Source organism: Parambassis ranga, chromosome 14 (assembly GCF_900634625.1).
Source record: "Parambassis ranga chromosome 14, fParRan2.1, whole genome shotgun sequence".
In the NCBI taxonomy this organism is placed as follows: Eukaryota; Metazoa; Chordata; class Actinopteri; family Ambassidae; genus Parambassis; species Parambassis ranga.
Window position 1 is genome coordinate 270,363 of NC_041034.1, and position 15,313 is coordinate 285,675.

At 49.6% G+C, this 15,313-nt stretch overlaps 1 pseudogene; it reads left to right on the plus strand.

Moving 5' to 3' along the window:
- Positions 1 to 1,293: 1,293 nt before the first annotated feature.
- LOC114445668 (A disintegrin and metalloproteinase with thrombospondin motifs 2-like) overlaps positions 1,294 to 15,313 on the plus strand; it is a 14,526-nt pseudogene continuing 506 nt past the window's right edge.

Consider the following 15,313-nt stretch of genomic DNA (forward strand, 5'->3'; position numbering starts at 1 on the left):
AGTGCTTCACCCTGCACTCCCCCTCAGAGTTCTCCGCCTCCATGTTTGTTTGTTGTTGTTTGCTATGTTGGCCTCATATCTTCAAATCATGAAGATACCTCAGCAGAGGAATTCTACTTCCTGTTGTACCAGCTGCCTCTGCCTGCACAGTGATGGCCACTGATCAGACACATACTAACCTATGGAAGGTCTGTGGGCACAGCCAGCACACAGCAAACTGTAACACCTGTACAGTACGGAAACTGCTGATGAGAACAGCATCACTGATGCATCAAATATGTTGGAACTCCCCCACTTATCCAGAAGATTGCACCCATCAACCGGTAACCCAACACCCGAAACCTGTGACAGATAGATAGATATAGACAAACAAAGGCTGTTGGTGCTGTTGGTCCTGTCAGTGCTGCTGTGCCTGCTGTTGGTGCTGCTGTTGGTTCTGTGGGTCCTGTCAGTGGTGCTGTTGGTTCTGTGGGTCCTGTCAGTGGTGCTGTTGGTTCTGTGGGTCCTGTCAGTGGTGCTGTTGGTGCTGTGCCTGCTGTTGGTGCTGTGGGTCCTGTCAGTGGTGCTGTTGGTGCTGTGGGTCCTGTCAGTGGTGCTGTTGGTGCTGTGGGTCCTGTCAGTGGTGCTGTTGGTGCTGTGGGTCCTGTCAGTGGTGCTGTTGGTGCTGTGGGTCCTGTCAGTGCTGCTGTTGGTGGTGTGGGTCCTGTCAGTGGTGCTGTTGGTGCTGTGGGTCCTGTCAGTGGTGCTGTTGGTGCTGTGGGTCCTGTCAGTGGTGCTGTTGGTGCTGTGGGTCCTGTCAGTGGTGCTGTTGGTGCTGTGGGTCCTGTCAGTGGTGCTGTTGGTGCTGTGGGTCCTGTCAGTGGTGCTGTTGGTGCTGTGGGTCCTGTCAGTGCTGCTGTTGGTGCTGTGGGTCCTGTCAGTGGTGCTGTTGGTGCTGTGGGTCCTGTCAGTGGTGCTGTTGGTGCTGTGGGTCCTGTCAGTGCTGCTGTTGGTGCTGTGGGTCCTGTCAGTGGTGCTGGTGGTGCTGTGGGTCCTGTCAGTGCTGCTGTTGGTGCTGTGGGTCCTGTCAGTGGTGCTGTTGGTGCTGTGGGTCCTGTCAGTGCTGCTGTTGGTGCTGTGGGTCCTGTCAGTGGTGCTGTTGGTGCTGTGGGTGCTGCTGTGCCTGCTGTCAGTGGTGCTCTTGGTGCTGCTGTTGGTGCACACCCTCAGAATGAGGGCGGAGATAATGACAGAGTGGAGGAGTGTCTGTTAGAGCGTTCAGCTCAGCAGCTCTCAGTTTCAGTCTGGCTCTCTGTCTCCCAGGACGTCTCTCTGTTTGTCCTGAGCCTCTCTGTCTCTGTCAGGATGGACGAGTTTCGTCATGGATTATTGATTATTGTGTTATTGCTGCAGAGCGACTTCTTACACTCAGTTTACATCACTGACAGCACGGGTGAGATTTAATGCTGAGACAACTAGCACTACTAACATTCATGTCCTCCATACTCGCTATGCTACTGTTGTTGTCTGTAATAATACTGATGCAGGTTACTGCAGGGCTCTGTACTGACCCTGCTATGACTAATACCTCTGCTGGTTGTACTGCTGCTGAGAGTGTCTGCACTGCTGGTACGTCTGTTAGTGCTGCTGCTGTTCTTAGTACCGGTACAAAGTACTGTGCTAGAGCTGCTTGTACCACGGAGAGCAGAGGACTCCCACACCTCATTATGGAACACTGCTGATTTCTTTCATGTACCATTTACTGGCAGTAGCAGTAGGACTCCTGCTGTTACTTCTTCTGTGGTGGTTCAGTGCTCCATGCTCTGACCTCTGACCTCTGCAATGAAGGCCAAGGTCACAGAGCTCAGCAGCAGACTAATCAATCGCTGGCCAGCTCGCTGTGTCCTCTGCCTGTCTGAGCTCATCGCCACGTTTTTCCCATAAATCTCAGTGTTTTTGTGTTTCAGGCGTTCAGAGAATGTGAGCGATCAGATCATATTTCATCATATCCTCACTCTGAGACAGCTCTGTAAGCACTGCTACTGCATACCGCAGGACTGAGGACATTTGGACAGGATAGATGTTTTATTGCATGTTTGAGACATTTGTGTCAGGGTTCAGATTAGAGACAGGCTCAGAGACCGGGACCTGGAAAAACAGTGAGCGTGACCTCTATGACCTCCTTTCTCCTTCCTCACTAAATCATGTCCTCACAGTCTGTCTGTCTGTCTGTCTGTCTGCCTGTCTGTCTGCCTGCCTGCCTGCCTGCCTGTCTGTCTGTCTGTCTGCCTGCCTGCCTGCCTGTCTGTCTGTCTGTCTGCCTGTCTGTCTGCCTGTCTGTCTGCCTGCCTGCCTGTCTGTCTGTCTGTCTGTCTGTCTGTCTGCCTGCCTGCCTGCCTGCCTGCCTGTCTGTCTGTCTGCCTGTCTGTCTGCCTGCCTGTCTGTCTGCCTGTCTGTCTGCCTGTCTGTCTGTCTGCCTGCCTGTCTGTCTGTCTGTCTGTCTGCCTGCCTGTCTGTCTGTCTGTCTGTCTGCCTGCCTGCCTGCCTGCCTGCCTGCCTGTCTGTCTGTCTGCCTGTCTGTCTGCCTGTCTGTCTGTCTGCCTGCCTGCCTGTCTGTCTGTCTGCCTGCCTGTCTGCCTGCCTGCCTGTCTGCCTGCCTGCCTGTCTGTCTGCCTGTCTGTCCGACCATCTGTCTGTCTGTCCGTCCATCTGTCTGTCTGTCTGCCTGCCTATCTGTCTGTCTGTCTGTCTGCCTACCTGTCTGCCTGCCTGTCTGTCTGTCTGTCTGTCTGCCTACCTGTCTGTCTGCCTGCCTGCCTGTCTGTCTGTCTGTCTATCTGCCTGCCTGTCTGTCTGTCCCTCTGTCTGTCTATCTGTCTATCACAGGTTTCGGGTGTTGGGTTACCTGTTATGTCCTCAGAGAGGAGGATTGTCCTCATAGACCAACAATGTCCTCACAGTCCTCACATTGTCTCTGTCAGATTTTCTCCATCAGGTTCTGTCAGAGTTCAGCATCATTCATCCAGTCAGGACGGACTCAGACGGACGGCTTCTGTCAGCATCAGTCTCCACCCACCAATTACATCGAAACAAAAGACACGCCCCCTCCACAGATGACACAAACTTTGAGAGGCAGACTCGAGTGGACAGGTCTGTGTGGACGTCATCTGTCCACAGCTGGAGGGGGCGGGGTCACATGGATGAGGAGGTGGAGCTCTTCTACAATGTGACAGTGTTTGGTCAGGAGCTCCATCTGCAGCTGCGTCCCAACACTCACCTCGTTGCCCCTGCCGCCACCATGGAGTGGGAGGAGTCAGGGCGAATTCACTCTCAGCCAATAGGAGATGTCGGCTGCCTCTACACAGGAACAGTGTCCAACATGGAGGACACATTCGTCGCCATCAGCAACTGTGACGGACTGGTAGGTGTCACCTGACCTGATGATGAAATCACTTGCCGTCAGGTGGTTGTGGGGCGTGGACAAACACAAACATGAGAATGATTGATGCAAAACGTACAAAATGAAATCTTACTACAAACAGGAAGTAGCTTTATTTATTGTTTCAAATGACAGCAGAGACCAGCGCAGACCTCAGGCCTGCTGCAGGACACCGCTAACACAGCAGCTAAGCTAACATACACAGCAGTGAGCTGCATGTGAGTTCTTCTTTGAGCCTGTTTATAGCAGCAGCTGGACAGGAGCGTCAAAACATCATCATCCTCATCCTGAGTGAGGAAGATGCAGCCGCTGATGGATGCAGATGTTTGGACAGCTGTTAACGTTTTTTAACTCTCCATGTGTGCAGCATGAAGAGCCAACACACTGCAGCAGGGTTTTCATCCAGACTGATGCCATCCAAACACAGAGCTCTGACAGGATGGACATTTGGGTCATGAGACTCTGCACAATAGAACACATGAGTTCAGCAGAGACCTGAGCAGAGAGCAGCACAGTCATGTGAGCAGCAACGATTCAGTCCAAACCAGACTCTGTAAAAAGTGACGCACTGAGGAGACCTGCGCTCAGGACGGCCCGCCTGACTGCGCCGGATCCACCCTCACTTCATGCAGCGTGGGCAGAGCCGCTGAGTGAAGCCAGATGTGGAGGAAAGATGAGAGGCGTTCAAAGTGGACGACGGGAGGAAGAAAGAATGAGAGGAATATTTTCCAGCTGCAGTTAAAGAAACAGATTACAGTCTGAGGTGGACACAATAACAGGAACACCCGAATACATCTAAGGGAAGAAGAAACGACTCCTCCACATGCAAAGCTGCACTCAGTGCTACAGCCACTGACATTTTAACTAAAACCCTGAGACTAAACGCAGCCTGAAAGAAAGCTGAAATGACGGCTCAGATTAAAACTATGCTGCCTGCCAAATTATTGTGCAAGTGACTTATGAGCGACCGGTTTAGGTTTTTAGTTCTTCCATGTTATGTTTCTCCTGGCTTTTTAAGGAGGTGGGCTCAAACTCAGCCCGGTTTGCTGATTAGTTAACAAGGCGATCCTAATTAACATTAACATCATATTGATTTTAGGACCAAGTTAAACATCACGTGTATCATGACAGATAATCCCGGCTCAGACCTGAAGAAGCTGAAGTGTCAAATCACAGCCTGATCAGTACATCGTCAGCTGATTGAGCTCTGCTGTCTCTCAGGCAGGGATGATCCAGATGCCTGAGGAGGAGGTTTTCATTGAGCCGCTGAGTCAATGGAGGCCTGGAGAAGGAGGAGCAGAGGAAGAGGAGGAAGGAGGACGACAGCACATCATTTATCGGGCTTCAGCCATCATCAAGAAACAGACAGCCGTCAATCAAACCCACTATGTCAACGAGACAGGGGACGATTTCCTGCGAGGTGAGACCCTCTGACCTCTGACCTGTACCTTCCTGTTTCCTGTTGATGTGCCACACAGCAGGAAGTCACAGCTAGCAGGCTAAGGCTAACGGTCCACACAGGGTTAAACGGCCTTCAGTTTAACTGTGTGGAGCTACACAGACGTACCTCATGCTGCTCAAGCTCTGCGTCTGCATATATATATATATATACTCACTCATATATATATATATACTCACAGCTGCAGCAGTGTTGTGTGTTGTGTACATGCAGGCTTGTGTGTGTGTGTTGTGTATATGCGGGCTTGTGTGTGTTGTGTACATGCAGGCTTGTGTGTGTGTGTTGTGTACATGCAGGCTTGTGTGTGTGTTGTGTACATGCAGGCTTGTGTGTGTTTTGTATATGCGGGCTTGTGTATATGGTGTGTATTTGCGGGCTTGTGTGTGTGTTGTGTATATGCGGGCTTGTGTGTGTGTTGTGTATATGCGGGCTTGTGTGTGTTTTGTATATGCGGGCTTGTGTATATGGTGTGTATTTGCGGGCTTGTGTATATGGTGTGTATTTGCGGGCTTGTGTGTGCTGTGTACATGCAGGCTTGTGTGTGGTGTGTACATGCGGCCTCTGTGTGTGTTGTGTACATGCGGCCTCTGTGTGTGTTGTGTACATGCGGCCTCTGTGTGTGCTGTGATGTTGTGACAGGGGTTCTGCTGTCAGGACAGGAGTCAGAGCTGATGCTGGAAACCAGCAGTGAGCTGCAGCAGATCCTTCACAATCTGCTGCAGGAGGAAAGAATCAAACTGAAAACTGGGGCTTTGTTCCAGGAAACTTGGCAGAAGTGACAGCAGCTTCACACACACACACTCAGAACACTGACACACACTGACACACACTCAGAACACTGACACACACTCAGAACACTGACACACACTCTGACACACACTCAGAACACTGACACACACTCAGAACACTGACACACACTCAGAACACTGACACACACTCAGAACACTGACACACACTGACACACACTCAGAACACTGACACACACTCAGAACACTGACACACACTCAGAACACTGACACACACTCAGAACACTGACACGCTCAGCCAGCTGCGACGTGGCAGTCCAGCTTCACAGCTCTGGTTTTGGGCTCACAGTTGACAGATAGTTCAGCTGCTGGCTGTGTGAACTCACGGGTCTGTCTGATCACTGATGTTGTTTCCTTAACGTCCGACACACAAACAGATGTTTATCTGAGCAAGAACACGTTTGGAATGAGCGGGACAGCGTCCTCAGCTGTGTCACGTTACGGTTTCACTGAGCATGTGTAGCTCTGAGATACAGGCAAGCCTGGTACATAAGAAATGTGATCTGGCCATAGATGAGGACACCCCCCCTGACTCCCATCATCGAGGAGGACCAGTGTCTTCTTACCACACCTTACAGTCCAGCCTTGTAGTCTGAACATAAACCTGTGTTCTGCTGCTTGGCCTCATTCCTTCCCTTAGTCATTACTGAGATGACTGTTGGTGAGGGCAGGGACGCCATCATTACATGTGTCATTCTGTGTGTCTCCAGGTCCTCTCTTAGGCTCTCTGAACTGGGACCAGAAGGTGGCCTCGTTGGGATCCAGCTCAGCTCGGCACCGGCGCTTTGTTGAGGAGGCGGAGCTATTCAACATCGAGGTCTGTATTCATCGGACAGTTTGATGTTGATGGTTGATGAGTGTGTGAACCTGCCTACTCCTCCTGCAGGTCCTGCTGGCGGTGGATTATTCAGTTCTTCTCTTCCATGGACGGGACCACATTCAGAAGTACCTCCTGACACTGATGAATATTGTAGGTGGAAACATAAGCACACATTCAGGTCACACGTTCTCTGAGGGTTCACTGCTGCTGAAAGAGGTTCTCTCAGCAGTCCAGTAACTAACTGGTTCTGCTAGAACTGGGCCAGACCCTGTGGGTTGCTCAGATGAACCTTCCATCTGCAGATGAGTGGGCATTGATATGAGGACCTGTGTGTCTGTTCCAGGTGAATGAGATCTATCAGCATTATTCTCTGGGTGCCAACATGAACGTGGTCCTGGTCAGAATCGTTATGCTGTCTCCAGCAAAGGTACTGAACTCTGAGGCCGAACCTACACTCACCCTTAAATCTCTTCTAACACCTGCCTGTTGGTGTTTTAGTGTGAATGGCAGTCTGTACGTCTGGATCTGAGGTGTGTTCAGTCTCCAACCTCATCTTTATTTCTAGGATACTTGAGGGAGGGGTTGTAAGTCAAAGAAAGGACCACCTGGTTCCAGTCTCGCCACAGCAGAGAAACAGCACTGTTTAAAGTCACTAAGGACCTCCTCATGGCATCAGATCATGTACTCGTCTCTGTACTCGTTCTACCGGATCTCAGTGCTGCCTTTGACACAGTAGATCATCGTGTCCTGCTACACAGATTAGAACACGAGATCAGGATTACAGGAACAGCACTGCGCTGGTTTAACTCATATTTATCTGACAGATTTCACTTTGTTCATGCTAACGATGTTTCCTCCTCATGTACAAGGGTTAACCACGGTGTTCCACAGGGTTCTGTGCTCGGACCGATCTTGTTCACCCTCTACATGCTCCCTCTAGGAAACATCATCCAGAAGCACAGCATAAATTTTCATTGTTATGCTGATGATACCCAGCTGTATTTATATACATAAAGGACTGGATGACCTCCAACTTTTTACTATTAAACTTGGACAAGACTGAGGTAATTGTTTTTGGACCCAAACATCTCAGAACTAGTTTATCAGATAATACTTTCTCTCTGGATGGAATTACTTTGGCCTCCAGTACGACTGTGAGGAACCTCGGAGCTGTCTTTCTACCAACAGTCTAGAGCTAGAGTTCTGACAGGAAGCAGCCAAAGGGATCATATCTCTCCTGTCCTAGCGTCTCTTCACTGGCTCCCAGTGGACTCAAGAATACACTTCAAGATCCTTCTTCTTACCTACAAGGCTCTTCATGGACTTGCTCCATTGTATCTGCAGGACCTGATTGTACCATATGTTCCAAATAGAACAGTCAGATCTCTGAGTGCAGGTTTACTTGTAGTTCCTAGGATTCATCACAGTAGAATGGGAGGACGAGCCTTTAGCTGTCAGGCAGCTCTACTATGGAAGCAGCTTCAGTTCATGAGGCAGACACCACCTCCACCTTTAGGACCAGACTACACCCTCTCTGTTCAGTAAAGCGTACAGTTAGCCTTAAACATAGTGTGTAGGGCCGATAGGTATAGTTAGAATAGAATAGACTTTATTAATCCCTTTGGGAATGTCCCTCAGGGAAATTGTGGTACCAGCAGCAATACAACACCAACAGTCAGAGCAAGAGTTAAATAGAATAAAATAGAACATAGAGCAGTAAAATAAAAGATATAAGGAATTTACAAACATTGCACACCAGCATAGGTAATGGAATATGGTACAGTAAAAATAGTACAGTAAAAATAAAAGATGAGGGCGCTGCCACTCTCCTGCTTCAACGATCGCCCGCCCCCCTAAACTCTGCTCGTGCTCCCCCTCTTTGTCCATATTTGGAGTTTTGGTGGATGTGACAACATGGCGGTGGTCAGCGTGTCCCGGAGCCTCCCACCGAGCCTCAAAACGGCTCTTCAGAAAGAAGGGGTGACATCACGGAAGCTCTGTCCCTAGTTTTTACTGTCAGTGGTGTCTACATGGCCTCAGCCACAGGTATAACAGGAGTCATAGGGCTGATAAATTCCTAACTTTTAGCACAGCTATGCTGCTATAGGCCTACGCTGAGGGCACACATATGATCCACTGAGCAGTTCCTGTCCCCTCAAATCCCCCTCTCACCCTCTGACCTCTCCTCTATTCTCATTAGTCTGGTTCATACTAATGATGTCATTAACTGTTTGCTGTCTCCCTCATAGTTTTGTCTCCCTCTCTCTCTCCTGATTGTAAAAAGAGCTATAGAAATAAAATTGAATTGAATTCAGCAGAAGAGCGAGCCGAGCCTTCCAGAGTTAACACATAAGGAGAACATCTAAAGGTTTACACACTGTGCCTGTGTCAGTCCCAGGACCTGATCTCAGTGGGGAACCCTCAGAAGAGTCTGGAGAACGTTTGTGGGTGGTCGTATCTCCAGCACAGGGAGCAGAGTCATGCCGAGCAGCATGACCACACCATCTACCTCACCAGGCAGGAGTTCGGCCCCTCTGGCATGCAGGGTACTACTGATAATACTACTGCTAATCCTGCTGCTAATGCTACTGCTAAACATGATGCTGCTCATGCTACTGCTAATGCTAGTGCTAAACATGATGCTGCTCATGCTACTGCTAACCCTGCTGCTAATGCTACTGCTAATGCTAGTGCTAAACATGATGCTGCTCATGCTACTGCTAACCCTGCTGCTCATGCTACTGCTAATCCTGCTGCTAATGCTACTGCTAATGCTAGTGCTAAACATGATGCTGCTCATGCTACTGCTACTCCAATTCGATTCACTTCAATTAAAATTTATTTATTTGTCCCCTCGGGTGATTCAAGGCACGTAACCAACTTACACAGTTAGTGAGTATCCTGAGGGGTGCCCAGACTTTTATATACCACTGAAGATGACGGTGATAATTATGGTGACACCAGGTGACCTTTGACCTCTGACCTATTGATCTCCTCTGTAGGTTATGCTCCTGTCACTGGAATGTGTCATCTTCATCGAAGCTGTGTCCTCGTCTTCGAGGATGGTTTTTCCTCGGCCTTTGTGGCAGCACACGAAACAGGACATGTGTGAGACAAACAAGCACAAACAAGCAAAACCTCAACACACACACCAACAACACAGTGACACACAGCTGTTCACACACAGGCCTTATTGAACATCACATTCACTCAGTTATCAGAGGTCAGCAGGTCACAGCAACTTTCATTACCTGTCTGTCTCCTTGTCTCTGTCTGTCTGTCTCCTTGTCTCTTTGTCTGTGTCTGTTTCTTTGTCTGTCCTTCTGTCCTTCTGTCTGTCTGCCTGTCTGTGTCTGTCTTTGTCTGTCTGTCTGTGTCTGTCTTTTTGTCTGTTTCTTTGTCTGTCCTTCTGTCTGTCTGTCTGCCTGTCTGTGTCTGTCTTTTTGTCTGTTTCTGTCTGTCCTTCTGTCTGTCTGTGTCTGTCTTTGTCTGTCCTTCTGTCTGTCTCTTTCTCTGTCTGTCTTCTTGTCTGTTTCTTTGTCTGTCCTTCTGTCTGTCTGTCTGCCTGTCTGTGTCTGTCTTTTTGTCTGTTTCTGTCTGTCCTTCTGTCTGTCTGTGTCTGTCTTTGTCTGTCCTTCTGTCTGTCCTTCTGCCTGTCTGTGTCTGTCTTTGTCTGTCCTTCTGTCTGTCTCTTTCTCTGTCTGTCTTCTTGTCTGTTTCTTTGTCTGTCCTTCTGTTTGTCTGTCAGGTTGGGTATGGAGCATGATGGCGAGGCCAACGACTGTGAGGATGACGTTCTGTTGGGCAGCATCATGTCTCCGCGGGTTCAGGCCAGCTTCCATCGTTATCACTGGTCGCGTTGCAGCTGGAGGGAACTACACAAGTACCTGCAGTGAGTGCTTCAAATAATTTCGCTGCTCTTATCTTCCTTGAATTTTAATAATACAAGTGTACTTTATTGTAACCACAGTAGAAGGGTCGTATCTTTACACAGAAGTCACATGTCAGCTGGTCTGTCTGCAGTACTTATGACTGTCTCCGTGACGACCCTTTCAACCACGATTGGCCGGCCCAGCCTCAGTTGCCAGGCTTCCAGTACTCCATGGACCAGCAGTGTCGTTTCGACTTTGGACCAGGCTTCAGTCTCTGTACTGCAGTATGTGCATTTGTCTGTCTGTGGCTGCTGGCCTCAGCTCATTGTTTTTTGTTTTTAACGTTTTCAACTGAATCATTTGTGACCACTGAACCACAGAATCTTTTCTTCCTTTTACTAAATGAGGAGCTGATGGACACGTCTGTCCACTGAATGTCTTTCTGTTTGTCTTCAGTACACAACCCTTGACCCCTGCAGACAGCTATGGTGCAGTGACTACCACAACCCGTACTTCTGTAAGACCAAGAAAGGCCCGCCACTCGACGGGACAAAGTGTGGACCTGGGAAGGTGAGGACACATTTAGTCATGGAGGGTCAAAGATCAGAGCAGAGAGGTTTAGTTTGGATCAACAGAGGTTTCTCCTGATACAGTCTTAGTCTTAGCTCAGCATTAAGATGGACAACTGCCTGCTTGCTGCTACAGTCTCTGTCTTTATGGCAAGCTAGATTAGCCTTTGTCTTTATGGTTTCTTGTTCCAGCACTGTTTCAAAGGTTTGTGCATGAAGTTGACCCCTGACCTCCTGAGACAAGATGGCGGCTGGGGGACATGGAGCTCGTACAGCAGCTGCTCCCGGACCTGTGGAGGTGGAGTCAGGTTTCGCACACGACGCTGTGATAACCCATCGTGAGTGCGTTGTCAATCACTGTGATGTTACAACATCAGATTGGCCCATCAAAGATGGTGATGCTTAAAAATGCTGTTGTTGTTCTCAGTCCAGCCAACGGGGGGCGCACCTGCTTCGGTAACAGCTATGAGTTCCAGCTGTGCAGCCAAGAAGAATGCCCCCCCCTGACTGATTTCAGGTCAGTAGTCACCTGCACCCTACTGTCTGTAGGTCTGTCTGTTACCTGGACCCTCTGACTGTCTGTAGGTCTGTCTGTTACGTGGACCCTCTGACTGTCTGTAGGTCTGTCTGTTACCTGGACCCTCTGACTGTCTGTAGGTCTGTCTGTTACGTGGACCCTCTGACTGTCTGTAGGTCTGTCTGTTACCTGGACCCTCTGACTGTCTGTAGGTCTGTCTGTTACCTGGACCCTCTGACTGTCTGTAGGTCTGTCTGTTACCTGGACCCTCTGACTGTCTGTAGGTCTGTCTGTTACATGGAGCCTCTGACTGTCTGTAGGTCTGTCTGTTATCTGTCTGTAGGTCTGTCTGTTATCTGTAGGTCTGTGTGTTATCTGTCTGTAGGTCTGTCTGTTATCTGTCTGTAGGTCTGTGTGTTGTCTGTCTGTAGGTCTGTGTGTTGTCTGTCTGTAGGTCTGTGTGTTGTCTGTCTGTAGGTCTGTCTGTTATCTGTCTGTAGGTCTGTGTGTTGTCTGTCTGTAGGTCTGTCTGTTATCTGTCTGTAGGTCTGTGTGTTATCTGTCTGTAGGTCTGTGTGTTATCTGTCTGTAGGTCTGTGTGTTATCTGTCTGTAGGTCTGTGTGTTGTCTGTCTGTAGGTCTGTCTGTTATCTGTCTGTAGGTCTGTGTGTTATCTGTCTGTAGGTCTGTGTGTTATCTGTCTGTAGGTCTGTGTGTTATCTGTCTGTAGGTCTGTGTGTTGTCTGTCTGTAGGTCTGTGTGTTATCTGTCTGTAGGTCTGTGTGTGCCTTATCTGAGCTGCTGAGTGTGTTTGTGTTTCAGGGAGGATCAGTGTAAAGTCTGGAATCCATTTTTTGAGCATGAAGGGAGGAAACATCACTGGCTGCCATATGAACATCCTGACCGTAAATACACACACACACACACGTTTTCAGGGTTCAGATTAGACCAACTCTAGGTGTCCTAGGAATGTATTGTGTAACTGTGGGTGCTCGTAAAGATATAAAGACATTTGTGTGTGTTCAGATGTTAAAGTCATCAGTTAGGAATCTGTTGTTGGAGGAAAATCGTGCTCACTCCTCCCGTTAACTCCTTCATGTGCTCCACTCAGGCCGAGGCTCTAAATAAACGGCTTTGGGCTGAATGCACTGCTGCTGCCCATCTGTCCCTGCTCCACTCTGTCTGAGTCAGACTTGTGTGTTTACAGCTGATGAGCGATGTCGTCTGTACTGTCAGTCCAGAGAGACGGCGGCCGTGGTTTCCATGAATAGAATGGTGCATGATGGGACACCATGTTCTTACAGCGACGCCCACAGCGTGTGCGTCCGAGGAGAGTGTGAGGTCTTTATTTACATTCAGTTACATGTGAGACTCCTGCAGAGTTTCCATGTCATTATACAGCTGCATTTAACAGTACACTGCACTCCTCCTCCTCCTCCTCCTGCAGCATGTAGGCTGTGATGGTCAAATTGCTTCAGACCAGCAGGAGGATCGATGTGGCGTCTGTGGAGGAGATAACTCCAACTGTAAGATCATCAAAGGAAACTTCACCCGCAGCACCAAGAAACGAGGTGACAGACCTGATCTGCACAGTCGGACAGAAACACTGTCACAGTCAGATCCTCCGTGACTGATTGATCGATTACTGTCTCAATGGCTCAGGGTACCTGAAGATCCTGGAGATCCCCAAAGGAGCCAGACACCTGCTGGTCCAGGAGTTTAAAGGGACTCCTCATGTCCTGGGTAAGAGGGCTAGAGCCTGAGGACCGACTGTACCTGCTGGATTTCTCTAAGTGCCTTGTTGTCCTGTTTTCTGCTGCAGCTGTGAAGAACCAGGAAACTGGTCACCTCTTCCTTAATGATGAAGACGAGCTCCCAGAGTCCCGAATGGTGATTGAGAAGGGTGTGGCCTGGGAGTACAGCAACAGTGAGGAGCAGGAGTCCATCCAAACCACCGGGCCCCTGAAGTACGGAGTCCTGCTCATGGTCAGTCCGTCGTCATGGAGACGTGCGTCTTGTTCACATTGACTTAAACAAGACTTGAACTTACTTTAGTTTCTGTATATCAGGTCCATTCCCACGGTGACTCCAAAGTGACGGTGTCCTACAAGTATGTCATCCAGGATCGTTTCCGGTTCTCGCTCGAGTCCAACTTGGTGCAGGAGGACGCCATCTTCTATGAGTGGGCGCTGAAGAAGTGGTCGCACTGCTCCAAACCTTGTGGAGGAGGTACATGAACAGTTTGTCCGTTACCTGGGCAACACCTGTGACTGTGTGTAGTTAAACCGATCTGTGGTTGCCAGGGAAACAGTACACCAGGTTTGGCTGCAGGAGGAAGGCTGATGGAAAATGGTTCAGAGGACGTTCTGCTCCAACATCAACAAACCAAGAGCCATCAGCCGCAACTGCAACACTGAGGCCTGCAGGTCACCACGGTAACACAGCACGAGTCCTCCAGTCAGCAGGTTCATACATGAGATATCTTTTGATATTTAACTGTTTCCACCCCTCAGCTGGGTGACAGGAGACTGGGAGGACTGCAGCACCTCCTGTGGTCAGACTGGTTGGCAGCGCCGCTGGGTGACCTGCCAGCAGGAGTCCAGCAGGGGACAGCAGCAACGCTCAGTCAACAGCAAGCTCTGTGGCGACAACCGACCTGACGCCAAGCGAACTTGTAACCGCTTCCCCTGCCCTGCGGCCTGGAGAGCCGGGCCCTGGACCCCGGTATGAAGTATTCCTCAGGTTACATGTCCTGTCATATGTCCTCAGATCAACACCTGATCAGTCTGATCCATGCCTGTGTTCAGTGTTCAGTGAGTTGTGGAAATGGGACTCAGGAGCGTCAGGTGGTGTGTTCAAGTCCTGGAGGCTTAGCTGGAAACTGCAGTGTGCCTCGACCAATCACAACACGCACCTGCCAGGCCCCGCCCTGCAGCGGTGAGCATTAGCAATCCTGTAATATTTGTTTTAGAGGGATGCTGGGATTTGTAGTCTGCATGTCGCTGACAGTTTGTCTCCCCCTGCAGGCGACCAGAAGAATGCCATCATCTTATGGCTGTCCAGGTCCAACCCAGACTTGCCAGCGCCAAAGATCTCCTCCAGTAAAACACCTCTTCCTGTTATCTTTGCCAAATAAAATAACAGCTGCTTACAGGATTCACTGTTCTGATCCTTCTGCGTCTCCAGAACAGCGTTGCCGTGGGGACCGGTCTGTGTTCTGTCGGATGGAGGTGTTGAGTCGGTACTGCTCCATTGCTGGATATCGACAGATGTGCTGTAAGTCCTGCAGTGAGGGAAACTTCAGCAGCTCAGAGAGCTTCAGCAACTCCAGCAGCTCCAACACTTTCTCCAACTTGAGCAACATGGTGGTACCAACAGCCAACAGCAGGTTAGACATTTGATCAAATGTTGGTGAGGAAGCAGACCACACTGAAAATAAAAGCTGAGATAAAGTGCAGCCTTTGTTTTTGTCTTTTAGTTCGTGGAGTTTGACTCCTGAAACACTGATGACAGAGTCCACCTCCTCTTGGTTGCAGAGCAGTTACCTCATCAGTACCACCATAGATGATGTCACCAATACTCTACCACCACCAGTCGTCACCATAACTCCACCCCCCACCAGCAGGAGCAGCACCGACTTCATCTATGTGGAATACGATGATTATGATGAGTTCTCGTCCTACGAGGATCCATCAGATCTCTCCAGTACACCTGACACCATTCTGAGTACAACCAGTACTAAAACTGCTGCACCACATTTACCCAAGGCCAAAACTCCCACAATGCCACATGCTACTGTTCCCACGGTAACTGCTGATGGCAGAAGCCAAACAGCACCTCCGGTCAAAGCAT